Here is a 16757-nt window from a genome sequence, read left to right on the forward strand (position 1 = left end):
CCTTGAAAAACTTTATCAGATTTGGCTGCTGCGAATTTAATTTCCAATGTGTATTAAAAACACTATATCGAAAAGTCTAGGAGTTTAAAAAAAAGACACGCTTTATATAGAAGCCAATTCTCTCACTGTACCGACAAGTAATAATTCAAAGACAATCAATCCTTTGTGTTGGTTGTTTCACTCCCGTGGTAATAGCAAAAAAGACACTCTTCCCCTGTAACACACTTGCCAGTACCAGCTTTAGTACAATATACATTTGTTCCTATTCTCTGCAGACTGAGGTCAGCTTCAGTAAAGAATCAGCAATGACATCAAGCTGCATTCTCCACATTGTTGTTATACATTTTTTGTTGGATTTCCTTTGCCAAATAATGATGCCTGGGACACTTGTACTTACTTTACCATAGTTATTAAAATGGGTTTATGACATATACAAAATTTTCTAGTCAAACTATATCAATGATTATCTTTCTATCTCTTTCACTGTGTAGCTTGTTTCCCACTGTAAGGAATAATTCATAATCTGTGCTATATTTTATTCCTCGACAACTATTCTGTTGCGCTCCCCGAGTGAAACTGACCAGCTTTTGGCAGGCAGTTTTAGGGGTGAGGGTATGAAATAGTCCAGGATTGCGTGTGTCCAGCTCCTGAATACTGTCCCACTTTCAGGCAGTGGGCTGCCCCAGAACCTTCCCCAAACCAATGCATGGAAGTGGCTAGACAACTGAGGCTTTGCTTTGAGCAGTTGAAGGCAGAAGCGGGCATTCAGAAGCCACTGGCATTTTACTGACATCAAATGCACTGCTGCCCCTGCAGAGCTCAGGAACTACTTGGAAATGGCCTCAAGGAATTTGGCCAAGAGGCCATTGGATCCTGTTGTCAGGGCCCAATTACAGATTCGAATGGGTGAGAAGGTCACAGAGGCTGAACAATTTTACGTTTTCAGCCGACTACCCAGAGTGCCTTAATTTCCAGGAACCCTCGTGGTTTCCTCACAGTGCCCACATCTCCCAGTGGTGCTGCCAGTTTTGTTCAGTGTTGCAGAGCCTCCAAGTGGGCTACCTGCCTCGATAAACCTCCTGCCATCCTTTGTCGAAAGGCCAACCTGGTGGAGGCAATCTTAATTGGCTGCCTCCTGTAAGATTGTGCCAGAAGGTGGACTGTAGAGGCGAGCAAGGCTGAGGCCTGCAATTGGTCTGGTGCCTGAGTGTTTCTGAAGCCATGAGGGCTCTTGCCAGCATCCTAAGTTTCTTGTTTTGAAGTGCAAAGATATTCGGCCCTGGCATTGTGTGGTGTTTCCTCTCTTACTCCCTGAACAAAGTGTAGCCTTGGGCAGCAGACAGAAGGTGAATGAAGCCTGTTGCTAAGATGTTCCTGGAAATGCCTGCAGGATGTAGTGGTGACTCACCTCCAAGCTCACTTCCTGTTCTCACTGCTCAGAGAATCATGCAAAGGCACAGACCTCCATCTACCCATGCAAACAGAAGAAAAAGAGACGGTACAGAATTTTCCTTTCTTGTGCTTACAAGTACACTATTTTCTTCCCATCAAAACAAGCATGCTCCAAACAGCTGGCAGGAAAGTACAGGTGTGAAAAATTCACTGACAATTTTTTAACTGAACATTTTAAAACAGTAATTGAATATTATTTACAGGATTCCGAATCAGAGGAATATTGAACTCAAAGACATGTCTGAAATTAGCTTTGTCTTCAAAATTGTCTCCCTTTTGTATCCAATTTCTAAAATACTGAGTAGGAGCAAATTACTGCAGACGCTGGATCTGAACTGAAAACAACGAATGCTGGAGATCACATCAGGTCAGGCAGCATCCATGGAGAGAGAGCAAGCTAACTTTTCGAGTCTAGATGACTCTTCATCAGAGCTGAAGTGAAATTTGGAGGGGGCAGCATTTATGCTATAGTTGGAGGGAGGGGGTTGTGGATGATAATGGAGTGCTGGGGAAGAAAGGAAGTTGATAGTTCAGGAACAAAAACAGAAGTTGCTGGAAAAGCTCAGCAGGTCTGGCAGCATCTGTGGAGAAAAAATCAGAGTTAACGTTTCGTGTCCGTTGACCCTTCCTCAGAACCTGACCACAAACGTTAATTCTGATTGTTTCTTCACAGATGCTGCCAGATCTGCTGAGCTTTTCCAGCTACTTCTGTTTTTGTTCCTGATTTACAGCATCTGCAGTTCTTTTGGTTTTTATTTGATAGTTCAGATTAAGTGATTAGAATGTGAGAATGGCAGAACAATGGTGTGTCTAAACTACCAAACTGGAAAGAACAGACAGTCCCAGTGGAGTTGGGGATGGGAGAGAGGACATGGTGATGGAGAATGTAACAAGCAAAGCTAAAAGAAATGGAAGGAATGGGAGTAGGTTTGCAATTTGAAGGTGTTGAACTCAATTTTAAGTCCAGAAGGTTGTAAAGTGATTAGTCTGAAGATGAAAAAGACTGAAGCATTGTCTTCAGTTCTGGGCAACAAACTTAAGGAGAAAATGTGTTGGCATTTGACAACAGAAGGATACTGAAATATTATGGGTTGAATCTGAAGGAGCCTGAACGATGCAAGGCTTGGCAGCACTTGGTAGGGGATTCTGGCTGAACATCTCCACAGGCCCTCCTACTGTGCCTCCCAATTCCCTGGCTCGCCCCACATCCATCCACCTCACCCTGAATTGGATGAGGGCTCCTGAAAACAGCTTCCTAATTAGTCATTTTGGGGAAGACAATGACTGCTATCCAACCAAGGCCACTTCTGGGTTGTCAAACTCAAGCCCGTATGTTGGAGGCCAGAGTCAGGATTGTTGCCGACCTTGGAATGTGCAGCACAAAGTATCAAATCAATGCTGCTTTCTGAATGTTTTAATGAAGCAACCAAAGTTAGCAAAGACAATTACCACATTAAATCTGGGGCTGGGGGGAGCATGGAGTCATAGAGATGTACAGCATGGAAACTAACCATTCGGACCAACTTGTCCATGCCGAACAGATATCCTAAATAAATCTGGTTCCATTTGCCAACATTTGGCCCATATCCCTCTAATTCCTATTCATGTACCCATCCAGATGCCTTTTAAAAGTTGGTATTGTACCAGCCTCCACCACTTCCTCTAGCAATCCATTCCAGACACTCACCACCCTGTGTGTGAAAAAATTGTCCCTCTGGACCCTTTTGTATCTTTCCCCTCTCACCTTCAACCTGTGCCCTCTACTTTTGGACTCCCCTACCCTTGGGAAAAGATTTTGACTATTCACCCTCTCCATGCCCTTCATGGTTTTATAAACTTAAATAAGGTTACCCCTCAGCCTCTGACACTCCAGGGAAAATAGCCCCAGCCTATTCAGCCTCTCCCTCTTGCTCAAACCCTGAAACCCTGGCAACATCCTTGTAAATCAAGTTTCACAACATCTTTCCTATAGCAGGGAAACCAGAATTGAATATAGTATTCCAAAAGTGGCCGAACCATTGTCCTGTATAGCCGCAACATGACTCCCAACTCCTATACTCAATGCACTGACCAATAAAGGCAAGCATACCAAACACCTTCTTCACTAACCTGTTGACCTGGGACTCCACTTTCAGGGAACTATGAACCTGCACTCCAAGGTCTCTTTGTTTAAATGCAGAGGTCCTGCCCTGATTTGCTCTATCAAAATGTGGCACCTCACATTTATTTAGATTAAACTCTGTCTGCCACTCCTCAGCCCATCAGCCCATCAGCCCATCTGATCAAGGTCCTGTTGTACACTGACGTAATCTTCTTCACTGTCCACTACACCAACAAAGTTACGAACCATACCTCCTATATTCACATCCAAATCATTTATATAAATGATAAAAAGCAGTGTACCCAGCACCAATCCATGTGGAACCTTTTTGAATGCCTGACTGAAGTCCATATAAACAACATCCATCACTCTGCCTTTATCAATCTTCTTCGTAACTTGGTTAATACATTTTGTTTTCATTTCTCAGAAATGTGTTAAAAATTGTTTGGGCAGACGAAAGCCTTCTTACTGTATCAGAGTTGCACATTAAACAGTTTTATCACTCTCAAACCAGCTGTTAGTGAACATAGCACAAATATCTCCATTATATGACAGTAATTGGCAATCGCAGAATCAACACAAAGCAACTCATGACTGCTCTATTGATATTGAGATTAAGATATACTATATGACCAGGATACAGAACTGGCTGTGACCCAAGAGTGATCAATGGTGACACAAGTGCCGAAAATAGAAAAGTTTTTCAATACTCTTGCAAATATTTACCAGGAAACATTTCAGAGTAATAAGTAAAGTTTATCAATGTCTATATTTATAATACATGTACCTATGTGACAGATGTTAAATGAATGAAGGCCGTAATAGCCTCTGTTACAATTATATGGTTTCTAAGATGATTATACTTTAGGGTTGTAAATGAAGGAACATACTGAGTGTTATGTCCCATGTCCTGAAGCCTGTTTGACAGTAACTCTGGCTGGTTTGAATGTCAGAGATCAAAGGACTGCTTAGATAGTTTCAGTAAGAGCTGTGTCACTGCCAGCGCTGTTGAAGCTGCAATCAGTTTGGGTGGCCATTCCAGATGGAGAGAGAGAATGACTTCCTCTCAGTGAGGGGTTGAAAGCCCATTCTGTACCAATTCTATTCCCCCATAGCTGGTTCTGGCTGTGAAACAGGCTTCTTTGGGGATCTGTTGGCTAGCAGCTAGCTTTCCTGCCAGTATGCAATCCATTCACCTCCCCTCTCCATAAAATTATACTCCTTGTGACTGAATTAGGAACAGGAGTAGGCCATTCAAACTCTCAAACCTTCTCTGCCATTCAATTAAAGCATGGCTGCTCAAATTGTGGATGCAAGGTGTTTCATATTACTGTGTGGAAAAGAGCAGATAAAGACTTTTTTGAGATCAAGTTACTGACTTTTCTACAAATCAATGAAGATTGTAGATGGACAATAGTTTGCTAGTCTACAATCAGAGATGGAAGGAAGAGGCAGCTATTCCTTCAGGTTAGAAATTGCATTTAAAGAAGACTGAAAGATTCGCTTAGCTTGGCCTAGAGGGATAGATCTTCAGTGTAACCCTCACATTTCTGAGATCAAATGTTTCTCAGTAAAGTGAAAAGGAAAGAAACTACTGAGAGCTAACAATAATTCTAGATGAATGTTATTTCCAAAAGAAGAAGTGGGAAAGTACAATTAAAGATGATCCTCAAGTATGGGACACCTCTTGGGCTGAACTGAAAGAGACTGTAATGTCTCTTATACTATTCTCAGTCTCTGGCACCTTTTGTCGCAGAAGATGATGCATTTATTGCCCATCGTTAATTGCCTTTGAACTGAGGATTGCATTTCAGAGGCAGTTAAAAGTCAATCACATTACTGTGGGTCCAGAGTCACATGCAGCCCAGACTGAGTAATAGTTGCAGGTTTCCATAATTGGGTCCTCAAGGGGTTTCACCGATCTCTTAGCAGTTCTGATGGGTGACAATTCACATCGCAGCGTGCCTCCTGCAGAATCCCACGGAGGCAAGGACTTTTGTGAAGCCCCCACTCTCCTCCTCTCTTCCCATCTGTTTTTGAGCCCTCCTCACCTCAAGATCTGTCTTCAGATTGAAAATTCAATCCCTAGCATTGAGCGCCTGTTTTGAGGAAAGAGTGGAGATGTTTGGAGCTTACAGCATGGAAAAGTTACATTTGAGAGGAAATGATGGTGAACAATTAACCAACTCACTGGACGATGAGGAGGCACCACACTTATCCCAACCTCAGTGATGGGGGATATCAGTGCAAATGATAAGGCTGACACATTTAAAAGAGCCAGTGTTCTGAAGAAGTCAAACTGTACTCAAAACATTAACTCTGTTTCTCTTTCCACAGATGCCGCCAGAGCTGTTGAGTTTCTCTGTGTTTGTTCCACATTTCCAGCATCCACAGTATTTTCCTTTTAAATAGTTAAAAACGTTCAGTATAATCTGTATATGATATGAATATGTATCTCAGTGAAAGACAATGCATTTTCAATGATATAAACCATACATCTATACTTCTAAACGAAATACATGGTCTACAGTAGGACATTACTATTTAATTAAGTGCCTTATCCATTGCTAGCTTTGTGACTGTAAACACTGGTAGTAGGAATATTAATAAATGCATTGAAGACATTTTTAAATCAGTGGCAGAACTGTTTTGATAATTTTATTTTCGAGTAATCCTGTGGGAAATAAGTCAGATCAACAACACTACCAAAAATGCAGAAACAATAACCTCCAAAGTAATGAGTTTGTCTGGCAAATAAATCTGAGTCAACAACTGCAGCTCTGATTCAGTATTCTCCCACAGTGACCCTCATAGAGATCTGTATGCAGTTTATTGGCCATAATGTAAAATCAGAAGAAAGTCACAATAATTTGCATCATAAACTTTATTTATCAATACATTAAAACTTCTTTATACTGCTTTGCTTTTATTTGGTCATAGAATGTGGGTGATTTATTTGTTTTTAAGTCCTTTCTGTTTATCTAGGCCATATATTTTCATTGATATTGTTACTCCTCAACCACGCTCCTTTTTTCTAGGGAGAGCGTACTAAGTTAGAAAGTTCCACATGCTTTCTAACTGGTGTTTTCCAGCCCTGCTCCCAATAAAGGCGCAACTCAGATTTTATCAAATTATTGCCCTCATTACATAGAGTTCACAGTGTAATGTACACAGCAGAGTGTGGTTGGATACTTTTGACCCTCAGATTAAATCACCGTCACTCATTTAGTCCTAATGAGAGAGCAGCCCTATAATCATCTGGGACTACCGCAACTTCACCTTATACCCAGAAAATATGCATTTTCACTTCATGCAATATTACATTTGTCCACATTAAATTATATAGCAATCAGGATAATGCATACTAAAGCATAGTCCATAGCAGTGCAGTGAATCATCATTTGTAGGTATAAAACAAGGCTTTCAAAACAGATAGTATGAAATTTTCGATATGATCTTGTCAACTTTTGACAGATTTGAAATGGATATAATGAATAAATACTTTACAAAGGTCAATACAGGCCGCAACAATGAAGTAGAAGTACGATCTCTCCAAACTACAGATCTCTTTAAATGCGGAGGAGCAGAACTGTTCACATTATGAATGCAGAAACATTAAGCTGGATGTAATGGTCAGGTGGCAGACCTGTCCAATGGTGGCAGCCTCTGGCAACGCTGCCACAGCCATTCCTGCTCATCGCAAAGTGATTTAAAACCAACCAGGCACCCAGCAGGTCAGCACTGAGGCTCTCAGGTCCTTCAGGTCAGATTTCCCACCTCTTTCCCACCTTGTAGATGATGGCAGACACCGGGGACTCACCAGGTGACTTTGTCTCCACAAAACTCTGACCTGTTCTCAGAGGCCTAGTATTTATTTGGCTGGTTCAGATCATCTAGGGTGCCTAGGTTGTGATGATGCTGTCACTTTAAGAGTGTATTTTGTACTTTTTTTTGGAAGAGATGGCTCGTTAAGACCACTTGAGCAAATAGCTTGGGAGGCTTTGGAACTTTTTAACAGCCTGAATAGGCGTGGCTAGCTCTAATAGATTAGGATTTCTGGTTTTTCAGTAGCATCAGAAGCGCTTGGGGTCTCAACAGTGTTAGAAGCTTCAGTAAATATCTCCTGGCTGCTACTCTCTCTGAATTTTCTCTTCACGCTTTTTCCTCCTGGATTGGAGAACTGCATGTGAGAATCTGTGTCTAAATTTTCCTTTTATGTCAAGGAGTGTGTTTATGGGATGTTACTATATTGGAACAGTTAATTAGTAATAGTTACTGTATCTATTATTCTGTTAAGCTTTCCAATAGAGTTGTTATTCTAAATTCCCCTTTCTTTGGCTGAACATTAACTACAGTGTTTAAATGATTTTTATTTGGCTTAATGTCGAGTAGTTTAACCTGTTGCACTGCATCTGGAACAGACACCTTACATTTGCCTTTAAGATAAGAAAAAGTTAAGGTCTAGGCTACCTCCTTAAAATATTTTGAGGGCGTCTGGTCTGGTCCATAACAAGGGGCAATGCTTAGATTCTCGCTTGCTGGGGATGGTCATTGCCTGGCACATGTGTGATGTGCATGTTATGTGCCACTTATCAGCCCAAGTTTGGGTGATGTCTAGGTCTTGGCGAATATGCACTTGGACTGTTTCAGTATCTGAGGAGCTAGGAATGCTGTCATAATGCAGTTATCAGTGAATATTTCTAACCTTATGCTGGATGGAGGGTTATTGATGAAGCAGCTGAAGATGGTTGGGCCTAGGACACTACCCTGAGGAACTCCTTCAGAGATGTCCTGGAGCTAAGATGACCGATCTCTTAAAAATTACAGCCATCTTCTAAAGGCCAGGTACGACTCCATTCAGCGGAGAGTTTTCCCTGACACACAATGCCTCCAGTTGCGCTCGGCCTCCTTGATGCCACACTCGGTCGAATGCAGCCTTGATGTCAAGGGCTGTCACTCTCACCTCACCTCTGGAATTCAGCTCTTTTGTCCAGGTTTCAACCAAAGCTGTAATGAGGTCAGGAGCTGAGTGGCCCTGGAAGAACCCAAACTGAGTGTCAAACTGAGAAGATTATTTTTTCATAACTTGATAGCACTGTTGGCTACCTCTCCGTCACTTCTGATGTTGACCCATAGCAGATTATTGGGCTGCAATTGGCTGAATTGCTTTGTTCTACATTTTATGTACAGGACATTCACTGGCAGTTTTCCACATTGCTGGGTAGGTGCCTGTGTTGCAACTGTACTGGAGCAACCAGTTCTGGAGCGCCAGTCTTTCAGCTCTATTGTTGGAATGTTGTCAGGGCCCAACAGCTTTTGCAGTATCTAACAGTTCTTGGTATCACTTGGAGCGAGCTGAATTGGAAAATATCTGCCCAGGTACAGCAGGAATGGAGATATTAATGACCATGAACTGGCTTCATCCACATGCCATAATTCTGCTTGGGCATACATGCACAGTACAATTTCCTGCTATCACGCTTGGGATTTGTAACACTGTTGCGAAATTCATAGAGTTTTACCACCTCGCCACTGAAAATACTCAGCTACTCATTTACAGAAATGTTGCTAGCAATAACTTAACGTAGTTTCTCATTTCTAATGGTTGTATAGTTTCTGGCAACTTGCAATCTTGAAATCAAACATATCCACTTGCTGCTTTGCTAGAATTTATATGAGATACCCCAGCTGAGGGTCAAATCAAAAGCTGTAGATTAGAATGCCTGGATCTTAAAAATTACAAATAAGCTGTTCATTTACAGCGCTCAAGGTAGTACTGAGCAGTCCACGTTTTTCAGTTGCCACGAACAGATTAATTACAAGTTAGAGAAGATGGGATTGTTTCAGCACATTATTGGATCAGACCTGTGATTCTCCGATCCAGAACAATAAATTCCCATACAATAACAAGGAAGTTGTTTCTCTATGAGTTGTGTTTTTTTATTGCCTGTAGAAAGATTTGTAATTGCAAACATGCTTACAGTTGTTTGGAATGGTGCGTGCTACTTGAATACAAATCAACATGTGAACTGAAATTTAAGATGTGGCGTCATGCTTGAGGCTAGTGTGAAACAGGTGATTTTCAGCATCAGAGTGAGAGGCTTGTTAGTAATTAACTAATTTACTGCAAAAAATTTCATAAAAGAAATCCTAGTATCCTTTCAAATGATCATTACTTTTGGGTTGCGATTTTAAGCAGGAAATCAATTAGTTGGTATGAGAATAATTGAAAATTTAATATCACCTAGTAAAGTCTGCAGCATCTGCTCCAGTATGCATGAATGTATAAGTGGTGGGTGTGAATTTCCCTCCACGCATTATGTATTAAGCAGAGGCAACAGGTTTCCTGGCTGGTATCATTCAGCTAAGCCAAAATATGGCACACCTTCGATGCAACAAGACTTATGTACTGGAAGGAGGTACCTCTGGCTTTGACATCATATGGCCAGTAGTCATTAGGCAGTTAAAGACATGACAGAAATCTTTGTTTTTCAAAAGATCAAATTGACATTTTACAGCCACAAAATGTCCAACTTAATTGGAATTTGATAGCCAATTATAATAACAGTATACAGACAACATTATTTCAGTATGAAATGGTAGGGGACTTTTGAGGGGATGGAGCAGATCTCAAAAGAATTTTTGCATCAATTTCCATCCTGTTACTGCAGCTGTTATTCATTTCAGTACTAGAAGACAAGTGGGTACTCAAACTTTTATGGCAACATTACAGTCATTTATCCAATGTAGAAAATAAGACTAACAATCAACTTAGCGTTGCCTATCAGTTCAAGAAATGTTAATTTACAACAATGTTTTGATTTCTATATATCAATCATATTGTTATTCATTCCATCGCCAGCATCTCCACGAAATAATCCAACTGGACATAGGGGCTAAAGTGAGTTTGTGGCAGGTGCTGTGGGAACTTAACAAGAAGGAAAAGCCTACTCGACCATATCCTCACCAATCTATCTGCCCCAGATGCATCTACATCTGACAGTGACCACCACACAATCCTTGTGGAGACACCATTGTATTGTGTGAAACTACCACCGAGCTAAATGGGATAGATATAGCAAAGATCTGGCATCACAATCAGGACTGGTGGTGTTGTGTATCATTAGCAGCAGCAAAATTGAAACCAGGCAGGTGAGTCAGCATCAATAAGATTGCATCTCCTGTATTATTCAACACTTGGATGATAAATTCACATACTGCAATCTAGAAGGCTTACCTGCCATTTTGGCAGTTTGGAAAGGCAATGCAGCCAACATCAGGAATACTCATTGAATTATATTTCAACAGCTTCTTTTGAGAAGCAGAGAGAAAAAGAAATGGACTGATAACAGGAAGGGCCAAAAGCCTTTATCTCTCCTCATGCCACTTATCATCTTAGAAAATAGTGCTCGGTAAAAAGGTAAAGTGGGGAAGTAATAATTCATTCGGAACTCAAAAGATTTCCAGAGGGTTCACCACAATTGACGATACCTGTCAACACTTAAACAACAAAATAAAAGAAAGAACTGCGGATGCTAGAGATCTGATACAAAAGCAGAAACTCTTCTGATGAAGTGTTCAGCAGACTCGAAGTGTTAACTCTGCTTTCTTCCAACAGATACTGCTGGACCTTCTGAGTTTTGTCAGCAATTTCTGTTTTCGTTTCAACGCATAAACAATAGTGGCTTCCAGTTAAACATTCAACACCTCAAGCACTTTAAAAAATCTAAATTGTGTAACTTTATTTTCCTTGTCTGATCCAGGCACTGTCTTTTTGAAGCATGTTCATGTGTGTGTTGACATTGTATCTTCACTTCTTTTTAACCCCAGGGTTAGCAGGTAGTGAAATTCCTCTTTCTTTCACTCACAAGAAACTTTTTATTGGGTTTTTCATTATGATTCAGTTGACTAAATCTTTTTTTGACATGTGATATGACTGCAAGCCAAAATAAATACAAACATTTGTTCTGATGGCCAGGGGTGGGGTGGCGGGGGGGATGTGTGCAATTTTCCTACCTTATCTGATTAACTAATTTCAATTATTATTGAGCTGAGTTTGCTGACACCAGCACATGGGATGCATATAATGGACTGGTTAAATAATGGGGGAGTCTTATAATTGTGCAGTATCATCAGTCCATTGAGCCTGTACCAACTAAAACTACTCTAAATCAATACCAGTCCTATTTTCCAGCACTTGGCCTATAGCCCTGAATGTTATGACATTCCAAGTGCTTATCCATTTACTTTTTAAAGGTTGCCAGTTTCTTGCCTCTACCATCCTTTCAGGTAGCGGATTCCAGATTCCTGCCACCCTTCGGCAGAAAAAGCTTTTTCCTCAAATCTCTGTGAAACTTCTCAGCCTAGGAGGAGGTGGGGGCAGGGAGGAATGAGGTGGTGGTAGTGGTGGTTGGGGGGGTTTGGTCGGGAGGGTGACGTGATCCAGGGAGTGGGGTGAAGGGGGAGGAAAGGAAGGATGCGGCACAGGAGGATGGACCAAGGAGGGATTAGGTCCAGGAAAAGGCAACTGGGGAGGGGGAGAGGTGGAGAGTGGAAGTCCTCCCCCGACTCTGCCCCCATCACATGCCCTCACTCCCCTTGCTGAACTCCATTTCAATATTGCAGCTCTTCCCGCACATGTGCAGTGTGGGCTTTACATATGATATGGGTGCAACTTCACGTGATCAAGCAGATCTGGAATTGTGCATGTGTACATTTCTGGATTAGTGCACATGTGCAGTTGTCCGCAGTTGTGGGTGTCGGGGACACTGCCTTAAGTTTATAATGCAATGAGGGTTGTTGCCTTTGTCCTATTTTACGCGTTGCATTTCAGGCACCAAGAACCATCATGTTACAGAATGTGCTCACTGTAAAAGTTTACAGCTTTGAGTTTAGTTTCAGTTTAATGGTGCAAGTAGTAACGTTTATGGAGACTGGTGCAAACGTCAGCGGCAAAGCAGGATATGTAAGCATGTAGCTTGCCAGACCAACCCAAATTTATATCTCCACTCAACTCCAAATCCCTTGTAATTCTTCCGCCAGACATTTTAAATCTAATCTCCCTGGTTATTGTTCTCTCAGCTGAGGGAAATATATTTTTCCTATCAACTCCAAGTAGGCTTTGGTCATACTATACACCTCAATTAAACCTTGCCTTTTCTCTTCTGTTCCAAATTAAACGGTGTCGACATAACTAATCTTTCCCTTCAGCTAAAACGCATTTTTATCAAACACATATTATGAGAGATCCCACTATTATTGTTGATTTAACCAGTTACATGTTCTCCTTCCGATTTATCTAATTTTCTCTCATTCCATTACTCTTCACCAGTTAAACCAAACAAATATTTCTCCCACCTTCATGTTGCTGACCTTATCTGGTTCATTAATTAGAGAAAAGTCCCTAATCGATTCCTTCCTTGCAGGGTTGGCACATAATGATTCAGGAAACAGTCTGGGTTTCTCAAAGAAAACAGATCTTTATTACATTTTAGGACATTTGTCTCACAATTAAATGGAAAATTTGAATCACTGACATCGGGAGGATTAATGATAAGTGCTAATATCCTGCTTGTCCTTCACAAAATGCTACTCATTGGATTCAATGTTCTCATGAAATATAGGATATGTGACTGCCTTTCTCGTCAATATACTCCTGCTAGCAATATTAACTTCACTTCACTTCATTAGAAACTTGTTGCACATGAATAACTAAGAACAATAGATGGCTTACCTCCACACGCGAGCATCTATAAACTGACATGAATGTGTCTTGTACACATGTCAGTGTGACTTTGCAGTAATGATATGCCCCACCCTATTCTAGGGAAAAATAACTCTCAAACATAAATCAAGGAGCAAGGTAAAATGCGTCAGATCACTGATCTTTGCTGGTACGAAGTCTTTGTTTTTTTGGCAGTGAGAAGATATGACCTGACAAACAGAAAAGACCTTACTGACCAGCTTTTTTTTACTGCTTGTCAGTAATTGTTACATTCTGAAGGATTTCATGAATGTTCGTGTGCTTTTCACCTTTTGGCGCAAAACATCATCTCTACTCAATTCATTGGGCTTACACCATTCCTCGCTCTGCTGCATCCAACCCTGGAAAGAAATAAGTGTGCCACCATAGTCTGTTTCATTTTCATTCTTAGAATCTTCAATAATTACTTCACTTGAGCTGTTTCTGATGGGTACAGATAGAAATAAACCTGCAGCAGTTCCATCTTCAGCAGTTCCTACCCCCAAACAGAAAAGAAAAACTTCTTGGCTTTTCTTCAATAACATAGCCGGTAGAGTGGAGGAATATAATGTGTTACAAAACCAACATACTTGGTTAAAAATGTTTAGGGGCTCTTATGGGGCTGTGGTAGTGTCCCTCGATCTGGATTGGGGGTGGGGATCGTGGACTGGATTTAAGTCCTCACTACTTCAGATGTGCATCATAACAACTTTGAACAGATTGATTCGAAATATCTAACAGCAAAATTTCAGCAAATAAGATTGCCTATTTCCCTCAGAATGCAAATTCTCACATACTAACAATGCAAAAGGCATTGAGTCTGACTTCTTGTGCAAAATTTCTAAATAAAGTCAACACCATCCATCAAGGAAATGCATTCTTTAATTTACATAAATCTGCCAGTCCAAAAGTCAATTGAGGATTTTCACAAGCAGAAGTCAACATTTAAACAGTGGAATGCAGTTGATAAAGTTTGGCCACCGCAACTGCTTTAAAAGATTTGGCACACAAGGTTCTATAGGATTAAAAGTATTATTTAGTGTTTAAAAGAACATCAAGCTTGACTAGATTTCCTGGAACTGACTCAAATTTCTGCTCACGTCTTGCCAACACATGCAACAGCCTGTCATAGAATGCCACCCACTGCACGTACGTCATCAAATGTGAAAGGAACTGTGCAACCTGAATCTATTCCGGGACTACTGTGACTTTTGCCTTAACAGGCAGTACTGTGCTAGTCTTAGAGTACACTCGCAGGCTCAACCTGCATGGAATGAAATGCCTTTACTGCAGAAGCAGGGAACTTGTCACCACACGAAGCAGCAAAGCTAAAATGCATGCTTTAAAAACACGAGGAAGAAAGGAAGTGAAGCAGTTGTGTTGACACAGTGAGATGAAATAGGGTGGGATGAGCTGAGGCTGTAGTAGACCAGTGGAGCTGAAAGGTCTAATTCTGGACTGTAATCTTTAGGGAATTCTGCTCTGCCACTGCTTCGCTGGTGCATTGTAGTCTCTATGTGTTGAGCCTGTGATATATCAATATGCAATTTACAGTTTCCTAAAGTAGACTGCAGTTTGCCCTGCATTAATAAGCTCATTCTCCACCTCCTCATTTCTAAGAGGGATCATACCATGCTTATTATACAGGCACACGGATGTTCTTTGATTCAGCAAATGGACAAAGCAAGCAGAGAGGGACAAAGCAAGCAGAGGTAATGGTTTGTCAAAATGACAGTAATGCAATAAAACCTGTATTCATCTAGCACTTTTAAAGAATAAAAGATTCCAAAGTCCTTCACAGAACCATTATAGAGCAACATTTGACATGGAGACACATCAGTAGACATTAAGACACATAACTAAAAGCTTGATCAAAGAGATAGGTCTCAAAGAGGAAAGAGAATTAGGAGCAGTGTGGTTTAGCAAGGAATTTCCAGAGCTTAGGGTTTTCGCAACTAAAGTCATGGCCACCAATAGCGGAGCAATTAAAATCGGAGAGGCCAGAATCCAGAGACCAGAATTGGAGGAGCATTGATATCGCACAGTGTTGGCAGGGGGTCACAGTGATAAGGAAGGGAATACTGATTGAGATATTTGAAAACTAGAGTGGAAACGAATGTAGTTTAGAGAGCTGAGAAGCAGTGAACGGGATTTGGTATGAGAGAAGCCAATGAGTGATTAGAGTTAATGGAGGGTATAATGCGAAGGATTTGCTAGTAATGTGCTGGACTCAATATTCAATTCCCAATCTTGGTCATCCTGCAGCCATGTTCTATAATGGTAGTTATACCATAGCCATTAACTTCTATCTGTGCCCCAATTCACTCTCCTTGTTATGAATATTGTGTGCGTTCAGATGTAGTGCTAGAATGCTAGATAAGTTTGATCACCTGATTTACATAACCTTGCTATGTTTTGGCCTTTACAACAGCAGCTGGATGTTATGATCTGTATGGAGCTCAACTATTCAGTAAGGTTCTGTATAGAGCTCAACTATTCAGTAAGGTTCAGAAATCACACAACACCTGGTTATAGTCCAACAGGTTTATTTGAAATCACAAGCTTTCGGAGCCCTGCTCCTTCGTCAGATGAGGCATCAGGTGCAGTGCTCTGAAAGCTTGTGATTTCAAATAAACCTGTTGGACTATAACCTGGTTATGGGGGTGGGGACAAGGAAGTTGCCTTCAATGAGTGCCAGGCACCTGTAAAGAAGATGCCCCCTATTGTTCAATGTGAGCATGTACAGCTAAATTTGCTGGGCTACATTCTGAGCTGGATGGGAGAAGGACTTTAATTAATTGGCAGCAAAGGTGAGTGGGCCACCACTTTCTACCCCTGTCCAACACTCACCCTCCCAAAAATTACTGTGGCATTTCACATAGGTGATGTGAAGTCCAGAAGATAACATATGTATCCAAATTCTGTCAGCAAGCATTTGCAGCATTCCTGGTGTTGCTGTGAAATTACAATATCAGTACGCCCTACAGCCTACCTTAAATCAGTTATCACTGTTGAAGCTTATCATTATTTCTGATTTCACTGTCTCATTAAAACTGATGTTTATACTATGGGATACAATCCAAAAACTTATTTCACTGAAATGGCTTCCATCTTTAATTGCAGAGTGTGTTCATTTATTTTCATTAATATTTGATATAAAAGTACTTATGCATTAAGATATTAATAATGTAAAATGCCATTTTAGGGCCTCAAATTTTCTTGCAGCCAATCCTACTCCAACATTGTAACTTCCTGTTTCTGCTTCACAGCAAACAAGACAGGAGCAGAACTAAGGAAATACCCAGCCACAGACCTTTATCCAAGAATCCCAAGGTAAATGTCTATAACAGTGATGATTTTGCTATAAAAGCAATATTAAAACTGTTAGACAACTGTTACAGAAGACATATTGAAGGGAGGACAGGGATAGGTCCGAAGTGAGGCCCAAAGGTCCATTAATCT

The 16757-nt window shown here is 41.0% G+C and overlaps 1 protein-coding gene across 2 annotated transcripts in view; it reads right to left on the minus strand.

The window, feature by feature from the left end:
* chrm3a (cholinergic receptor, muscarinic 3a) overlaps positions 1-16757 on the minus strand; it is a 103611-nt gene that overhangs the window by 57270 nt on the left and 29584 nt on the right. Inside the window, exon 1 of one of the 2 annotated variants that reach the window (XM_048601019.1) lies at positions 13287-13321. The exons of the other annotated variant lie outside the window; for it this stretch is intronic. The gene's annotated coding sequence lies outside the window, so the exon portion shown is untranslated. Of the gene's footprint in view, positions 1-13286; positions 13322-16757 lie in introns of those variants that run through there. 2 annotated transcript variants of the gene reach the window in all.

This window comes from Rhincodon typus, chromosome 9 (genome assembly GCF_021869965.1).
Source record: "Rhincodon typus isolate 14 chromosome 9, sRhiTyp1.1, whole genome shotgun sequence".
Taxonomy (NCBI): domain Eukaryota; kingdom Metazoa; phylum Chordata; class Chondrichthyes; order Orectolobiformes; family Rhincodontidae; genus Rhincodon; species Rhincodon typus.